Source organism: Corvus kubaryi, unplaced genomic scaffold (assembly GCF_017639235.1).
Source record: "Corvus kubaryi isolate FWS band 111438036 unplaced genomic scaffold, C.kubaryi_AGA036_p1.0 37354, whole genome shotgun sequence".
In the NCBI taxonomy this organism is placed as follows: domain Eukaryota; kingdom Metazoa; phylum Chordata; class Aves; order Passeriformes; family Corvidae; genus Corvus; species Corvus kubaryi.
In genome coordinates, this window is record NW_024581116.1 from 7,709,079 (window position 1) to 7,721,364 (window position 12,286).

A 12,286-nucleotide genomic window follows, 5' to 3' on the forward strand; every position below is an offset into this window, starting at 1 on the left:
AGGACATGCACACGGACGAGGACATCGCCTTCCAGCGGTGCCCGCGCTGAGGGGCGGCGGGCGGCGCATGCGCGGCGGAAGGGGCCGGGGGCCGCCGCCTCCTCCCTCCGCCTCCCCGCGGGCCGGGCCGGGGCGCGCAGGCGCGGCGGGGCCGAGCGGCGGCGGCGGCGGCCGGGGGGAGCGGCCGGGGAGGTTCAGCCGCGCTCTCGCTGTCCCTGTCCCTCCGCGCCATGTTGTTGTGAGCCCCGGGCGGGCGGGAGGGGAGGCAGGAAGGAGCGGCGCCCAGCGGGAGCGGCAGGAGGAGGAAGGGGCCGGCGGGCGAGCAGGCGTGTCCCAGCGGCCGCTCCGGCTCCATCGCCGCCAGCCAGCCCGTGAGTACCCCTGGGGGGCCGGCGCCGCACTGGGAAGGCCGCGGGCGGGCGGGCCCCCCTTCTTCCAGCCCCCTTTTGTCTGCGGGCTCGGCTGCGCGCCGAGGGAGGGGAGAGGGAGGGAGGGAGGGAGAGGGAGGAGGAGGAGGAGAAGGAGGAGGAGGAGGGAGGGGGCCATGTTGTGGCAGGTCACCGGGCGGCGCGGGGCCTGCGCGGCGGCCTCGCCGCCTTTGTGTCCGCCCGGGAGCGGCGCCGAGGTGGGGACGGAGCGAGCGCCGTGAGGGGCGGCGGCGCCGGGGGAGCGAGGGAGGGAGGGGCGGCATTGTGCTCTCGGAGGGGCTCGGGGGGAGCCGCCCCCGGCCCGGCGGCGTGTGCGGGGCCGGGTTGGTGCCCGGGAGAGCGCCGGGGGCCCGGGGCAGATGGGGGCGGACGCAGCGCTGGGGCTACAATGGGCTCCGGCTCGCGGGGAGCGGAGACGGGGGCGGCGCTCGGACCCCACGGGCATTGCGTGGCTGGGATCACACGGGCTTTGTTCGAACGTACGAAAAACTTGTGTTATTTTTTTTAGTGCTCTTAAAGATAATAACCGCTTCCTGAGAGTGCAGCGAGAAGGCCAAATGCCTTCGGTAGCTGGTATCACACAATGAAGCGGTAGGGTTTGATTCTGCTTCAAACGTGCCTGTGCAGACCACAATAACAAAAAGTTGAGGAAAATGCCTCCTGTCCTGAGTGGGTCGTGCGTACAGCGAACAGTTTGGGGTTAATCTCCGTGGCAGTTATTGTGCAAAGATTTTTGGGTTTTGTTTTGGCATTGTTTTCTTTCGTGTATTTCCTAAGGTCAGACTCCTATTTCCTTGAGAGAAAATTAATATATTTGGGACGGTTTCTATTCTTCTGGTTTACAGTTTGTAGCAAGATGGCTTAATACCAAAATGTGCAGCGTGTTTGAGATGTGATAAAGAGGTTCTTACCACCTGATTTCGGGATGATTTTTTCTGAGCAATTAGAATCGGTAAAACTTCTTAAATCGCCTAATATTCACTTATACTCCACATGTTAGCAAAGTACTTTGAGGTTCATTTTACTTTCTCTTTGTTGCATCTCCACTGAGAGATCAGGCCTTCGTAGTTGCAGTAAGCTGATGGTGTTGCTCTTCAGGTATGTGGGATACGAATGCATTCGAAATATAATTACTATGCCACGTTACCATTTTTACATGTAAAGCATAGTTTTGCATAGCATTTTGTTACATTTAGTCACGTCTAGGTTTAAAACCAGATGTTAACAACAGTCGCAGTTTTGTTGGGAAGCTGAGGGAAATGTTGCCTACTTTGCTCAACAACTCTGTGTCAATGCGAATATAAATACTCTAGGGAAGTGGGAGAAGGAAACTCGAATAAAAAGGGAAATGCTAATTTAGTGGTGGTGTAGTTTGGGTTATATGTGTGGAAATGACAGCAAATCACCTGACAGTTTTCTGAAGTGTTCAAAGAGTTGAAAATTTGGAATTTGGCCCAGCAGAATGGTTAGTAGGCAAACGCATGTGAGAAACTGCTTGATAATGCACATTCTGCAGTTTATTATGTGGTTGCTGCACATAGGAAAGGCCATGTTATTTGAATAGTATTTTCTGTGCATTAGTAAGAATGGTTTGTTTGGGTTTTTTTTCCATGTAGTATCACTCTGTACTGAATCTTTTTCTTCTGTGTTAAGGGTGTTGGCACACTGCTGAGGCAATTGTAATTGTATCTGGTATCATAACTGAGCTAATAGTGCAAGCAGTTGGCTCTAAGAGCTGGGCTTGCCTGTCTTTTTATGAAAAGATGCCTCTTGTTATGACAGTATATATTAAGTGTTACACTGGATTGTGAAGTACACTGAAGGCTTTATGTAGCTGTTTTCCTTGGGTGTTTCTCTGCAATGTTCTTGGTGGGCCAGATGTTGCAGATGTGTAGGGCAAGTACATGAACAAAACATCAGCTTGCTGAATCCTGTGAACTAGATCTGATTTTTAAACAGCCCTTTCTAGTTCACTTTTAGGTATTGCCCCTCCCCTTGATTTAATATGTGAGTGTGCACTGAATAATCAACATGTGTAGAAGCATTCTCCTTGATAATTTCATCTTTTTCTTTGTACAGTGGTTTCCAAAACCCTAAAATTATTAGACCAAGTTTTTATACACAGAAGCAAGTAAGCCAGTAGAGGGTTTGAATTCCTGCTTGTATGTCTTCCTGCTTTTTTTTTGAATGTGGAATATATAAAAATTAACTGTATATTGCTCTAAAAAGAAACCTAAATTCTCCTGAATGTTAAATTCTGTGTTGAGAATTTCCTGTAAAACAAGCATTAATGCATTGTATTTTCTTTAAAGTTTGATAGAAACTCTACAGAGGAACCAACATAAGATAGTAGACATGATGTATAAATGCTTCATTGTGTCAAAAGTGTAGGTATGTAAGAGAGTTATCAATCTTCTTTCTCTTCAAATAATTCAGGTGCAGATGTTTGCCTCACTTAATTGGGATTTCCCCACCCATAACATAACTGTTGTCTTGCTTGTTCCTCATAATGCAACAATTCTAGTGTTGCCATAAAGCCAGTGCCCAGGCATTTGTCTTGGAAACAGGGCAAGAAATCTTTTGTTTGAAAGCTCCTATAACAAATAATACCAATTTTGTAGTGTTGTTAGTAATAAAGTTGGAGGCACTTCACAGTCATATAGTGGAAAAGCATTTTAAATTACATGAAAACCTGTAAAGGATTCGGTTCTAGCTGCTTCAGTGTCATTTCAAACAAGTTGTATAAAATTTATATCTTGCATGCGGAAACTTAAAAGCAAGATTTAGTTTGGATCTCACTCAGAATACCTGCTGTGGCTTTTAGAATAGTAGGCAAGAGCTGGTATGTGAAATGTTTAGCTTACAAATAAAGACTATTTATCTCTGAAGATTATATTTCATTATTGCTTGACAGATTTTTTTTTTCTGAACATGGTTATTTAAGAGCAGTTGTAGGTATGTGAGGAAATACATCTGAGGTTATGACGACCATCTTAGGAGTTGAGAAGGAAATGCAGAACTTTGTAGCAAAAGTATCTCAGTAATAATCTACATTTGACTTCTTTGCCAGCTCTGCATATGCATCTATTTGCACTAAGCTAGAGTGGTGATATGATCCTCTGTCCTCTGCAGGCTGTGCTAAAAACACATCTACAGCCTTTCTAGGCAGGCTTATTTTTTGACAACAAATATTTATGTACATTGGTCTAAGTAATCTGGTGTATGGTTTCTAGTTATGATTACTTCAATTTTTCATACAATGCCAGGATAGGTTACCTCTTGCTTCATTAAGGTATTGGCAAAGGTCTCAGTTACAAGTAATATGTCTGGTTGTCTGTCTCTCCATATAATGCTTTCAGTATGTAAATCCTAGTGGAAATAAGTGGAGTTGTGTCAGACCTATGCTCATAACTTTGCTCTTAGATTTCATCCATGTTTTCTCAGGAAGAATTTTGTGTGATGGATTGATCTAGTCATATACATTTCGCATGGCTGATATGAAGTTTCATGTAGAATTTGGTCATAAATCTCTTCAAAGAGGAAGTGAATTTTTAAAAGCTGCATTAAGTTCCATAACTCTTCACGTGTGTGTATTGATTAAACACAAAGCTAGACTTGCTGGAAATGACTTTGTGTAGTTGACCTAAAAATAAGGCTTGACTCATATTTTTCAAGTATTTTCTGTTTATCTCCATTATGATATATCTTGCTTAAATTTAAGTTCTGACATGGTACAATGATGACTTAATAATGTAGTCTGAAGAAGTTGCAGAACTCATTTTACTACAGTATTTTGACAATAAGCAAATATCTACTGTAAAAGTACTGATAAGACCAAGTAGCTTTAGATCTTGCATTACTCACAAAACCAACATTGTTCAAGATTATAAAAAAATACTGCCACCATGTAACTGTCTATATATTACATATTTCCTTAAAGATGTGACATTTGGTGATCTGTAAGACTCAGTGAATAAGGTAGAATTGTGTAGAGGGATTAAAGGACTGGCTTATTTTGTCTATATTTGAGATCTAACTTGTATTCTGATTAAATATCTATCCACATATGTTAGATTTTAATTGGACTTAATGCTTTCCTTTAGCATGAAAAATAAGACATTTCTTGGACTTGAAATTTTTTTCTAAGGTACTTGTTTTAGATTGTAGGTGGTGTTTTGGGTTTTATTTATGTCCATTCACATACTAAAAAGTTGATAATATATCAGTTATGGTGGATTAAGAATGTGTGGAGGTCATTAAGTGTGGGTGTTCAGGCAGGGACATTTTTTTTCCTGAGAGGATTTTGTCGATACCAGAGTGTTTTGCTGTTGTCATTTATAGTTGTTTTAAGCCAAGTCTTAAATGTTTCACAAGTGAGCTGACAAATTTAATTTTAATCTGAGCCTGAAATCTTTATTTTGTGAAGACCCCCAAATGTACTGTTGTTTGGGTTAGAGATGTTTAATATCAATTACTGTGTTAGAATGTTATGTGACTCAACACATTTGAAAGAACAACTGAGGCTGGGGTGTAAGAGTGAGATGTAGTTCAGATAGAGAAGTTAGTTTTCTGTGCTATTTTGTTACATTACTAATTATAGAATCAGACATTGCAGTAGAACAGAATTAGTGGTTTTACACATCATGCTGAGTAATAATGTAAAAGAAACTGCTGCCTTTGTGATCAAAAATTATATTTTGATTGTTTTAGCAAGGAGATACGTGGGCAAGCATTTATAATGTATGAAGCATTACCACTTTAATATATTGTTTTGTAAAACACTCTGTGGTACTTTTTTTCTTTTAGAGTCTTAGTTTAGCAGTGGTATTTAAGGTTTAAGTCAGTAAACATACTTACTGGTAAATATTGTTCTTGTATTGCTTAGACTTTTTTTTTTCCCCAATCCTAATTATAAGAGCTACTTATTTAAAGATATGTAGGAAAACCTTTTATGTTATCAAGAGTTTTTCTTTTTATGAGGAATTCCTCTTTCTATGAGGAATGAGCATTCCTTGTGTCCTCCTAGTCATGAATGAAGTGTCCTGGCAGAAGATCAGAGGAATGATGCATGTGAACCTTGGTCAGGAAGCCAGTGGGGTTGGAATAGGGGTTGCCCCAGCTGGAACAGTAGCTGCAGTAACCTCAGGACCCAGTTCCGGTGGAAACACTCCTCACACCATCCTTGTAACTGTGGTGTCAGATGCTTCCAGTATCCAGGTACCCCTCAGTGGATGTTCTCCATGCCACAGTTGGAATTTCTTCCAGCAGCAGGCTGGAGGACAGCTGTGTGTCCAGCAAACACTGCTGGCCCACAGGAGTTGGCATTCATGTAGGTCATGCAGTAGGTCGTGGATTTGTTTTTCATTGGAACAGTTGCTGGTGTTGTGTGTCAAATCCACACCTTTAAGAACAGTATGTGTGAATTAAGCTGCTTTTTCAAGGCTGTAATAATCTAAACTCTAAAACTTGCCGTTAATTTTGTTAAAGCAGTTATAAGTGAAACTGCATAAAATAATTTTGAAATGTTCAGTTGAAACCATTTGTTTAACTTGCATGAGCATTTCGTATTTCTCTCAGTACCTGTTTTTTATCAGAATATGGTAAAATAATTAGTTTTGAATTTATGCAAAGCAGTTGGTTCAGTTTGAAAAGGTACATACACACTCCGCATAGGTTTTATGAGAAGTAATATGTATTTAGTACTGAGTCTTAGTTGTTACACTTAGAGATAAAAATGTTTTATTCAGGTGAAATAGAAGTAGAATTAAGTGTAGATTAAAATGTAACTCTCCAGAAGAAAAAAAAAATGCCATTTTTAAGCCTTTTGCCCTCAAATATTTGATTGATACAGCTTCCTAAGTTTCTTTTAAAAACTTTGTTTGGATTTGAAGGTAGAAATTACTTTCTCCCCCAGGATTCTTGTAGCGTGCCGCAGTTTAAGTCCACAAGGAACTTTTTGCACCTTCCCAAGCCCAAGGACTTATGAATTGTATTCAAAAAAATGTAGTAAGTATAGGAGCAAATGTAAATAAACAAAATTTGCTGACCTTACAAGCAGGAATGCTTGTTGTGGATTAATCTTTTTCTTCATGTGTTCTTTCACTCTTTAATTTCTTTTGTCATTCTGTTTCTGGCTTTAGCCTTTTACTATTTCCTTCCTCTTATACTGACATAGCAAAATAAAAAACCTTTTACCTGACATCCTGCTTCATGCTGTATCACATTGTTTATTACTTGTACAGAAACCATAAAGCAGTTTTGTAAATCTAAAATTCTACAATATTCTATTTGTCCATTTGGATACACTTGCTGAGAATGAAAATGATGAGTTTTTCCTTGCTAGTGGAAGCTGCACAGGTAATGGTGCTGATTTTCACTAGCATTTCTCAAGGCTGATATGTTGGGTAGGTAAAATTATTCACAGATCAGTAAATGCTGAATAACAGTTGCTTCTCCCTTCTGCCACCTGCTTTCCATCCCCAGTGATCAGAGCTGTGCCTTTATCAGCAGCTTTGTTTTGTTCAGTTAGGTCCATCCAAATACTTCTGGATTCCTCTTGCAGGTGAATGTCATGAACCTCGTATGTGTTTTCTGGTCACTTGAATGGGGGATGCAGAGGAACTACTCTTAAATTTTGAAGTGCTTCAGTGGTTCTGTGCAGAATGAAGGTTTGGTGAGGGGGAAACTACTCTTTGCTGTGCATTATCCATGTGGGAATAGTAGTTTCCAGCTTACTGTAATCATCATCCTTATTGTTGTGCCATTTTTTGACTCATTTGCTCTCATTCTTCCTTAATAATATAAACTGGCAGAAATCAAGGACAGGTATGGGGACTTCTCCATTTCAGTTCTTTGATTTGAGTTCTGTGTACCGGTGTTGTTTGGGATTTAGTTAAGATAGAAGTTGCTGTTTTGTTGGGGGTGTATTGGATTTTGTTTGGGGATTTTTTGTTTGTTTTTTGAAGAACAGAAAACTGTAAGTTAGAAGTACTAAAGAAGTGTGTTTTCTAAAATCTGTATTTATGCGAACAGTGGAAGGAGTTTAACTGGGATTATGTTCTGTGTCTGCTACAGACTGTGTAGGTTAAAATATTAAAGGTAGAATTTTTTTATGCATTCAAAAAAAACCCCAAAAACTGAAAGAAAACTAGTAGAAGCAAATATAGTAGATAAACATCTTGTAATGTCTAATGTTCAAAGAATCACTGAATGGTCTGGGTTGGAAGTGACCTTAAAGATCATCCAGTTCCAAGCACCCCCGCCATGGGCAGGGACAGCTTCCCCTGGATCAGGTTGCTCAAAGCCCCGTCCAGCCTGGCCTTGAACACTTCTCAGGATAGGGTATCCACAGCTTCTCTGGGAAGCCTATGCCATGCCTCACCAACCTCACGGTAAAGAATTTCTTCCAAATACCTGCTGTAAACCTGCCCTCGGTCAGTTTAAAACCATTTACCCCATTTATCCTTGCCCAATCCCTCCATGCTTTGGTTCAGCTTTCCTGTAACCTCTCAGTACTGGAAGGTTCACTAAGGTCTTCTGGGAGCCTTCTCTTCTCCAGGCTGAACAACCCCAGCTCTCCACCAAAACCCCAAGAACTTCTCCCCAGCACTGTGCTTGATCCAGTCTTCTAGGAATAGCCTTCTGTCAAGTAAGTCGCATGAACCTGAGGCCTTAACTTGTGGATTAAAGTAAATACAGAATGTGGAAGAACCTTGTACCCACTTTCATACCAGGATGATACTTTTTGACTGATACTGGGTGATACATAGAAGCAAATTGAAAGAGTGGTTGTTGGGAGCAGTAAGGCGAACAGATCAGCTTGGCTGGAGTCACTGATGGATTGTGAAGAATCTTCAAATTAGTTAAAGTGCTAAAGAAGCTCAGTAAGAGAATAAGAAGTTGATAAATGTACTTCATTAATTGCAAGAAATGATTTCTGGGAAGACTAGGGAAACATTATCTTGGTCTTCTGAAAGCCATCTGAAATATCTTCAAAAGAAGTGAATACAAGGCAAGACAATATCTTTTTGTAAAGATAATTATTTGATTAGTGGGATATTTAATTTTTACTGTGTTTGAAAGACTGAGTAATTGCTTGTCAGTGTCCCTTGTAAGGGGTTATTGAGGAGTGAACTATGTGAATTATCGCTGAAGTGTCAATAGTTGGAAGGCAGTTTGTGCCATTAATAAGATACTTGAACTTTTGGTCAGTGATCAAGTGATCACGTAGTTGGATTAGAAGATTCCTTCCAGCTGAAATATTCTGTGTTGATGCACAGTAGCATTAGAGGCCTTTGATAGCACAGGGAAAGATCAAGTGGGTTATCGTGGAGATCCATGGCAGTGTTGAGGTTTAATGCATGCTGATTTGGAAATTTTCAAGATTAATGGAAGAACTCCAGGTGGCACACACATTTAAGAGAAGAGCGGGAAACTCAAAACACACCTCTGTCGAATGGGATTCAAGACTTGGTTGAAATGGAAAATTCCTTTTGCTAAGTGTACACATTGATGTCCACATTAACCAACCACTGACTCGGAACTAACATCATTGTCTTAGAAAATATTTCGGTGTAAGAGGCACAGAAACATGCAAATTGTAAACATTTTCAGTCTGTTGCGTTCTTTCATGGCTGCTTCAGCTGTAGCAACAAAAATTGAAGTGGTGGACAAGAGTTACTAATGGCCAACCCTTCAGAGACTTGAACTACTTTGCAGGCAGAGAGGGACGCTCTATGCAATAATTGGCAGCATAGAAGAGGGCAGAGGCTAGAGCAGCATGCATTTGCATGAGAGGTGATAGCCAAAAATTTTTGGACACTCGGCTCAATGGACACATGCACAACCCCTCAGTGCAAGATGTCAAAGCCAGAACTGTTAATTTGAGTCAGGACACCACCACTGTCACCTTCCATATCAAAACAGTAGTGACCATCCAGTCACTGACAAAGTTAAGTATAAACTCCTTAATCTAGAGATAATCATCCCTGACTTCCACTAGTCTTTCTTTAAAATATTTAATAGTGAAAAGAGATATAAAGGATAATGAACTAAGTATAAAAACTATTTCACTTGAGGTTTTGACTTTTTTTCTTTCCCTCAAGACCAAGAAAACATTTCAGTCTCTTTACCAGCAGAGTATTTGAGGGAAACCACTGTGTGCTGTGGCATCATCCTTTTGCTCACATCCTCATGGAGCTGCAGATAGGGTAGTGATCTGTTTGTCATTAATTCACATGATTTCAGAAATGAAGAATTGTCTAGGATACAAAGGCTTGGAGATCATCAATCAGTATGTAATATTTGGAGTTACAGAGAGGAAGCTTTTCAGGATATATTTTTTTCTAGGATGTCGGACTACTTGCGGATGTTCTTCCCACATAGTGAAGCAAAGAGCTACAGCAGCGTGGTGCTGCCCAAGCTACTTGTCCTGTCTTTTCCTTGTTCAGCTCCATCTACTTTCCTCCGTGATGTTGAAGGTAGTTAAACACTTCATTAGTTTAATCAAAATACTTAGGGTTGTGAATTTTAACATGACCTGTGTGTGTCTTTTTTTCTTGGTTTTGAACAAGCAAGAGTTGAGAAACAAGACTGACAGAGAAAAGCTTTGGCTGTAGCAGTCTTTTCCAAAAATACAAAGGGTAGTGGTGCTATAAACAAAAGAACGTAAATTGTGTCTTTACACAAAGTTTCAGTTGAGCTGCAGTTGCAGCAAATCATTTGTGTTAGAATTGACAAACATCTCGAAGTTTTGTGAGTAGCTGCTGTAACAAAGAAAAACCCTTCCTTGGAGGGGAAGAGGAGAGAACAAAGGGAAGAGTCTTACTGAGTTCAAGAGCTTTTCAACACTTTTGTGGTCTGGAGGAGAAGCTGTACGTACCGGTTTTTGCAAGTATCCATCATGACTTCCGTGGGGGTCTACTAGAGCTAATAATAGCCATGAGAAAATGTATAGATGCTATTAAACTAATAAAATGTGCAAATACTTACCAGGACGAAATGGACGACAATTAGCAAAAATTTTGCCTTGGTTTTAATATGATTATTTTGTTTGTTGTTCAAATAAGACTAATATGTTTGTGCAATAGAAATTGGGAAATCATTTTTCCATATGAGACCTCACAGTCATGTAGCCACCCCTTGAAACAATGAACATAATCTCTTCATTCAAATTGAGAACAACATAATCTGTTTCCTGACCTTACAGTGGGAATTGCATTTCCTCAATCATTAGTTCTTCCTTTTATAGATTTTACTTAAAATTGTCCCTAGAAATCTAAATATGCTTGCAGTCCATTTTTTTAATTTCCTACTCTGTTTGCAACTTTTACTTGAGTTTGAGTGAAGTATAATTGTGAAAAATAACTATTTTAAAGTGATTTCAAAATAATTTTCATAAACAGATTGTTTAAAACTTTTCCAAGTGTTAATCAACTGTGCAACGTATAAATAATTGCTAGTTTTTCATTGTAAAAGCTCAAGTTTTATCTTAGCTGATTGATGGGCTGTTGTCCCTGTAAAGTTAACATCCCTCTGAAGCTGTTCTGAAGATCATTAATTTCTGTTTGTGCAAGCAACAGGTTCTCTAACAACTTTTTTGTATTATCTTTCTGTGCTTAGGTTTGCTCTGGTTTAATTTAGAGTTTGCCATTGTCATCATTAGTTCCAGTAGCATTTAGCTCCACCAAACAAGAAACCCAGATTATGGTTCTCAAATTTGCTAATAAGTGAAACTTTTCAAGCATCACAAACTAGGAAAAGAAATCTTAGACTGAAGGGATTTTGCATCATGGTTAGAGGGGAGCAAAGGGGAGGGGCATTTGATTCCTGTTTGGGAAAATTTATGCCTTGTTAAAGTATCTTGTTTAATAAGTTCCTGGTGAGATTTTTCTGTCATACTAGTGCTGTATGATATGGGGCAAATACTGAAAGTTTTTTGAGTGAATTATAAGGTTGGGCCTTTCTTTCTGTTAAAAAAAGTTAAATGTCTTGCAACCTGCATAGTGAGATATTGCCTTGTTGTTCACTTGTGACTCTCAGTTCTGATAGCAGACATAGCTGGAAAGAGGAGGTGTCTGTCTTTCCCCTCTCTTTGATTTGAAGTAGCTAAAAAAAGGAGTATTTTGTGATGTATTGCAATGTGGTTTCATGTAATTGAACTGAAAAAAAAGCATGGAGAAATTTTGTGATATACTTTAAAGTACTTCCCTAGCTAGGGGGAAGAAAATTACAACGTTGAATTTTGCAGGTACTTGGTTTGTATTTTTAGTATTTTCACAGCTAAATGTGAACTGTCATCAGGGCAGGAAGAGTAATTGCAGTCACCTGACTGTGAAAACAAGTTTGTTCTGTGTGACTTCTATTCTTTAGAGACTTTTTTCTTAATTACTCCTTCCAATCCCATTTGCTATTTCTGTGCCATCTGCACAGTTTCTGACCTTTTCACTGACATTTCAAACTGCAGGTGGTGGTTTCGGCTGGTGAACTTGACCAGTTCGCACCCACTGCATATTGTCTTGTGTAGTGTCACATGGTGAACTGCTACCTCCTGCACATGGACTTAGTCTTACTTGGATCTTTATTAAGTATCTTCACAAGTGTCCCTGTGCTTTCCAACACACTCTTTTGTATTTACACCACCCTGATGTCTCCAAATACTTGGCATGCATTGTTGAACGTCTTCAAGTGAATGACTGCTTTATTCTCACTTTACCAATTTGGTTTCTTGTTGTATCAGTCTTTGTAATACGTCTTACAATTAGAGTTCTTTAAAGCAGAGTCCTTCATACTTTAGTGCTTATTCAGTAATTAGACTAGGGAGAGCCTGGTTTGATATTACAGCAAACAAACGGCGTGTG

General features: G+C 40.1%; 1 protein-coding gene across 8 annotated transcripts in view; it reads left to right on the forward strand.

Moving 5' to 3' along the window:
• Positions 1 to 264: 264 nt before the first annotated feature.
• PUM2 (pumilio RNA binding family member 2) overlaps positions 265 to 12,286 on the forward strand; it is a 76,408-nt gene continuing 64,386 nt past the window's right edge. For 6 of the 8 annotated variants that reach the window (XM_042032885.1, XM_042032887.1, XM_042032891.1 and 3 more), the window contains exon 1: positions 607 to 625. The gene's annotated coding sequence lies outside the window, so the exon portion shown is untranslated. Of the gene's footprint in view, positions 372 to 606; positions 626 to 12,286 lie in introns of those variants that run through there. The other 2 variants (XM_042032889.1, XM_042032890.1) reach the window with 1 other exon arrangement.